This window comes from Ipomoea nil, unplaced genomic scaffold (genome assembly GCF_001879475.1).
Source record: "Ipomoea nil cultivar Tokyo-kokei standard unplaced genomic scaffold, Asagao_1.1 scaffold2963, whole genome shotgun sequence".
In the NCBI taxonomy this organism is placed as follows: domain Eukaryota; kingdom Viridiplantae; phylum Streptophyta; class Magnoliopsida; order Solanales; family Convolvulaceae; genus Ipomoea; species Ipomoea nil.
The window spans coordinates 590,068-596,251 of NW_017619391.1; the positions used below are offsets into that span (position 1 = coordinate 590,068).

The window sequence follows — 6,184 nt, forward strand, 5'->3', positions numbered from 1 at the left end:
CTTCAACAACACTTAACAAACAACGGTTAAAAAACCGTTGTTGTTTCTAGAAAAGACAACGGTTAAAAAACCGTTGTCTATGCGCGGGACTTACAACAACACCGGCTTCAACAACAGAAATTATACCCCTACGACAACGGTTATTGACCGTTGTCTATGTGCATTTTTCTTGTAGTGCGCGGTGGCATTTTCGTAAATAATTGAACATCGAAGTGCAAGTAAAATGTATTACAAGTGCATGTAAAATGTATTATAGGTGCAAGTAAAAATTTACACTGAGCATCAATACTTAGTTGCACCTATAGTTCTAAGTAGTTGCACAAATAGTTATAAGTAGTTGCACCTAGGTGTATGAATGTTTGCGAGTGGTTTTCAGGGGTATTACTACCCGCTGAACTCAGATAAATGAATATTAACAAGGCAAAATTACATGCACTTATAGGTGAAAGTAGGTGCACCTATAGTTATAAATAGTTGCACATATAGTTATAAACACACCCAGGTGCATGAATGTTTGCGGAAAGTGAATGCTAACAAGGTAAAATTACATGCACTTATAGGTGAAAGTAGGTGCACCTATAGTTATAAGTAGTTGCACCTATAGTTATAAATAGTTGCACATATAGTCATAAGCACACCCAGGTGCATGAATGTTTGCGGAAAGTGAATGCTAACAAGGCAAAATTACATGAACTTATAGGTGAAAGTAGGTGCACTTGTAAGTGATTTTACTTGCACTTCGATGTTCAATTATTTACGAAAATGCCACCGCATTTTTTTTAAGTTATTAGATCTGGACACGTGTCACGCGCTGATTTTCGCATTTCCCTCCTGAGCACTTATTCGCACCTGAGTGCATCCCTATATATATATATATATATATATATATATATATATATATATATATATATATATAGGGTTGCACTCGGGTGCGAACGGCTCGCCCAAGCGCGAAATAGGAATGGATTCTGTTCGTCCACGTGTCCAGATCTAATGGATGAGAAACACTGATTTTTTTAAAAAACGCTGTGGCATTTTCGTAAATAATTGAACATCGAAGTGCAAGTAAAATGTATTACAAGTGCATGTAAAATGTATTATAGGTGCAAGTAAAAATTTACACTGAGCATCAATACTTAGTTGCACTTATAGTTCTAAGTAGTTGCACCTATAGTTCTAAGTAGTTGCACACATAGGTATAAGTAGTTGCATCTAGGTGTATGAATGTTTGCGAGTGATTTTTAGGAGTATTACTACCCGCTGAACTCAGATCAATGAATGTTAACAAGACAAAATTACATGCACTTATAGGTGAAAGTAGGTGCACATATAGTTATAAGTAGTTGCACATATAGTTATAAATAGTTGCACATATAGTTATAAGCACACCCAGGTGCATGAATGGTTGCGGAAAGTGAATGCTAACAAGGCAAAATTACATGCACTTATAGGTGAAAATAGGTGCACTTATAAGAGATTTTACTTGCACTTCGATGTTCAATTATTTACGAAAATGCCACCGTATTTTTTTTAAGTTATTAGATCTGGACACGTGTCACGCGCTGATTCGTTCGCATTTCCTTCCTGGACACTTATTCGCACCTGAGTGCGTCCCTATATATATATATATATATATATATATATATATATATATATATATATATATATATATATATATATATATATATATATATATATATATATATATATATATATAGCATTAAATTTTATATAAAATTTAAATTTATATTTATATTTAAATAACTAATAGTTTGAGTGGTTTAGTTAGTTGAATTCTAAATTTGAACTTAAAAAGTGAATGGTCACAGGTTCACAATCCCATTAAGAACATTTTTCTTATCTTCACTTATTTATTTTATCTCTAATTAAATGCTCTTTTTAGTCTACTCTTTATGAATCATTTAATTAATGTAGTATACACGTTTATATTATACTTCATAGTATTCGAATTAATTTAGAAAAAATTTAAAGTTGATCTAACTAAAAAAATTAAAATTAAAAAGGATTTATGAATATAGTGTTATTCAAATTATTTATCTAATTGATTATGTTTTATATTTTGCCATAAATATTTTCACATTTTCACCCCACTCAAGTATATTTTTTATTTCGACTCTAACTATATTGTAATCTTCAAAAACATTTTATTGTAATTTATAATATATTTTGTATCTTAACCTACCTTATTATGGTTGTTTGATATTTTGTAATTGATATTTCTAACATCGTTTAAACTTCGCCCCCCACTCAAATAATGTTCTGGCTCCGTCCCTGGCGGGGAGTATACTCCCCGTCCCCATCTCCGAAACCCCGACCCCGACCCCTCCCCAGTGAGAAATTGAAAATAGTCTCCATCCCTGTCCCCACGGGAAATTTGGCAGGAACAGAGAATTCCCATCCCCAATCAAACTTTTAGTCAAAATCTTAAATTAGTGTAATTTTTAATTTTAAAAACTAAAAATTTAAGTTTTAAAAACAATATTTGCATTTTACAGAGAGACAAATGGAGTCGTGTTTCTAATGGATTACTGCTAAAGTTTCTCATGTTCATCTTCATTCTCAAAACTCAAAATACATAACAAAATTAGATTTTTTAATTCAAACAAAAAAATCGGAAAAGACTAGCTACATACCCGAGTCGAGAAACGAGTTAACCTACGTCATCTTCTTCGTCATCACTATTTTCTTCGTCTTCATCGCTATCGACGTCTTCATATTCATTGACATCACCGTCTTCGTCATCTTCATCGTCATTACCATCTTCATTATCTTCTTCGACATCGATGTCTTCCTTAAAATTAAGATTTCATACCCCCTAATATATTTAAAACCTAAAATAACATAATATGACATAGACAATGCTTTAAACAACGTTGTCTATTAGGTAAAAATATATTGTTGAAACCATTGTTGTTGTAAGTCATGCTAAAAAACAACGATTTTTAACTGTTAACGTTGTTTTATATAGCAATGACAATGGTTAGAAATCATTGTCTATTGAGTGTTGTTGAAATCACGCATATAGACAATATATTTTAACCATTGTCTTGTAGAGTAAAGACAACGATTAAAAATCATTGTTTATTGAATGTTGTTGTTGAATGTCACGTGAATAAACAATAGTTTTTAACTATTGTCTTATATATCAAAGATAACGATTAAAAACTGGTGTCTATTGAGTGTTGTTGAAAGTCACGCACATAGACAATGGTTAAAAACATTGTATATTGAGTGTTGTTGAAAGTCATGCGCATAGATAATGAGTTTTAACTGTAGTTCTATATATCAAAGACAATGGTTAAAAACAGTGGTCTAATAAGTTTTGTTGAAAGTCACGTGCATACACAAAGCTTTTCTACCGTTATCTTATATACCAAAAATAACGGTTAAAAATTGTTTTATTTTGTCTCACATTTATAGATAACGGTTCTTTTTATTCATAATGACAACAATTTTATATCGTTGTCTTTAACCTATTTCGATTTAAGCAAAATATATAATAATAATAATAATAATAATAATAATAATAATAATAATAATAATTTACCTAAACATGTGCCGTAAATACAGAGGCAACAATTCCTTAGTACGATCAGAATCAACTACAATTCATCATCTACTTCAAAATATAATCAACGATAATCACCAAATCTAAATATTGTTCATAAAATTCATTCTAAGCAATTGCATTCGTACTTTATATGACTTGATACACAATCAACTCACTGTGAACGCACTACATCAATATTCATTTTGTCATAAATAGCTTGTTAAAATTACTATATATATGTTAAAAATATATGAATGGTAAATATATAAAAAATTCCTTATTACTTAACATAAGTCACATAACCACAATATGATTAATTTGTATAAAATAAATTGAAATAATAAAGAAATATGATAAAAATATTACCACTGCATGAATAGATTCAATTCCTTATCATAATTGGATGCCACATGCTCAATTAAATTTCTCATTTAAGCCATGACATAGAAACTACATTAGTTACTATCTAATTGACAAGAACCCTATACATGTTAAATAATATTTGTGCATTAACAATTTATCTAGATATATAGATATACAAATTAAACATTTATGGAGTATATATATAATTAGTTAAAAATCTTAAATTAGCTTGACAATTTCTTATAAAGTTTTTTAATACATTTTTACAACGAAATTTTGGGGTTTCTAATTTTTCAAAATAAAATACACTTTAACTCATCAAAATCTAAATACAATTATTCGTAACACTAATATTGACACTCTGTGAGTTTGTAGAATTGTGTTTTGAATGCTACTGATGTTCAAACATACTTTCTCAACCTAAACGCCTCCACTGAAGCTCGATTTCATGATCTCCCACATGAAATAGGTCACTACATGTCATCTGAGCACAAGGTGCTTGGCACCTTATATTATTTAAATCTTTATACAATTTACAATTCTAGTTATTTTTTAGGTTAATATTTAATATTTTAGTATTAACTATTAAAATATTAAATAATTTATAATTATCAAATGTTTAAAAAACAATTAAATAAAAAATAAAATAAAAAACAAGCGCCTATGTGCTTTAGGCGCTAAACACCCCCGGGCACTCGAGAAATGCCTAGCAATTTTTTCAACTTTGCTCATTAGTAGACATTCCTCTCCCTATAAGGTCTAAAATGTGTGGATGGATTGACATGTTCTCCTAATGTATTCTTCTCCTAATGTTTGCTTTCCAGCACCTGTTGTGACTAAAAAGTAAAGCATTTGGCCAACAAGTTTTGTCTGCAGAGCATGAAAACCCCATAGAAGCCAAATGTCAGAAAAAGCCGAGTTGTCTGGTTCGCACCGTCACTGGACGACGTCGTTTTGAAGGTAAGGTAGGTATTAAAGTTGGAAAAGGTAAACAACGCCGTTGCCGGGGATCGAACCCGGGTCACCCGCGTGACAGGCGGGAATACTCACCACTATACTACAACGACCGAGTTGTTATTTCATGGGTTAAGATTTTTATGTCTATTTTCAAAAACAAAATTCTTGATATAAAATATATTTTAAGACATGTTAATGCCGAGCTTTTCGAGTAAATAAATAAGTTGTTATTTGACATTTATGTATTTCATTACATGTTATATTCATCAGCAAAATTATAATAAGTGGTTTTATAAGATATTCATTAGACAAAGATTTGTTTAGTTTAAGAAATGTTTTTAGATAATGTGACATTTATAAAAAAATTGTATTTCTCCCCATTGAAATATTCATATTATTGAGAATTGTTATAATTTCAATTAAGGCACTATGCTCGTATAGAATTAGAGTTCAAATTAACTTCATCTTTAGTTTTTACATAGTGTTAAAGTGAGTTTTTTTTTTTTTTTTCAAACATTTTTTTCTCCTTGTAAATTATTATTAATTGTTGTACCATATTGATAATTCAGAATAACACTTGTAATAGTCCTTTCAATATCTATATTAATTGTTGTACTATATTGATAATTCAGAATAACACTTGTAATAGTCCTTTCAATATTTACAGCTTTGGTTCACAAAGATATATGTCCAACATGCTCCGATCTAAATCTCCAATGTCTGTTTTCTCCAATAGAACAAATGAACAACGTTATAGTGACCCAGCTAGTTGTTATACAGTGGACCATGGTCCGTAGTGTTATGAAAATGAAACTAGTATGACCATGCCTATGAAACAATGGAGCATTTATTTGCTATTTGTCCGGTTGCTCAACAATTATGGGGTTCGAATGATATACTCTGATCCAGGGCAAAATGTTTCCTCAATTTTTGAATGAAGTCCTGAGTGTAAAAGTGATAATAATCATATATATTAATCACAGAAGTACTGGCTATTTATATACCAGTAATGAAGTTACAGTAGAAGAGAAAAGGGTGAAACAAAGCAAAAATGAACTATTCTATAGGAGAGCTACTACAACAACCTGAAGACTAAATAATACAACATATATGAGAAGAATAATATAATTAATCTTTAACACTGAGTACCTCGCACATGCAGTGTTGGAGGTGGCTAGACTTTGGGAAATTTGGAGTGCGAGGAATGATTATGGTCCTGTTTGGTAAATGGCTGTTGGCTGATAGCTGATAGCTGATAGCAGTTAGCTGATTGTGTTAATTAGAGGGTATAAC

The 6,184-nt window shown here is 30.7% G+C and overlaps 1 non-coding gene across 1 annotated transcript; it reads right to left on the reverse strand.

Moving 5' to 3' along the window:
* Positions 1 to 4,929: 4,929 nt before the first annotated feature.
* Positions 4,930 to 5,001, reverse strand: TRNAD-GUC. The gene has a single exon. It is a non-coding gene; the product is annotated as a tRNA-Asp (tRNA).
* Between the last annotated feature and the right edge of the window lie 1,183 nt (positions 5,002 to 6,184).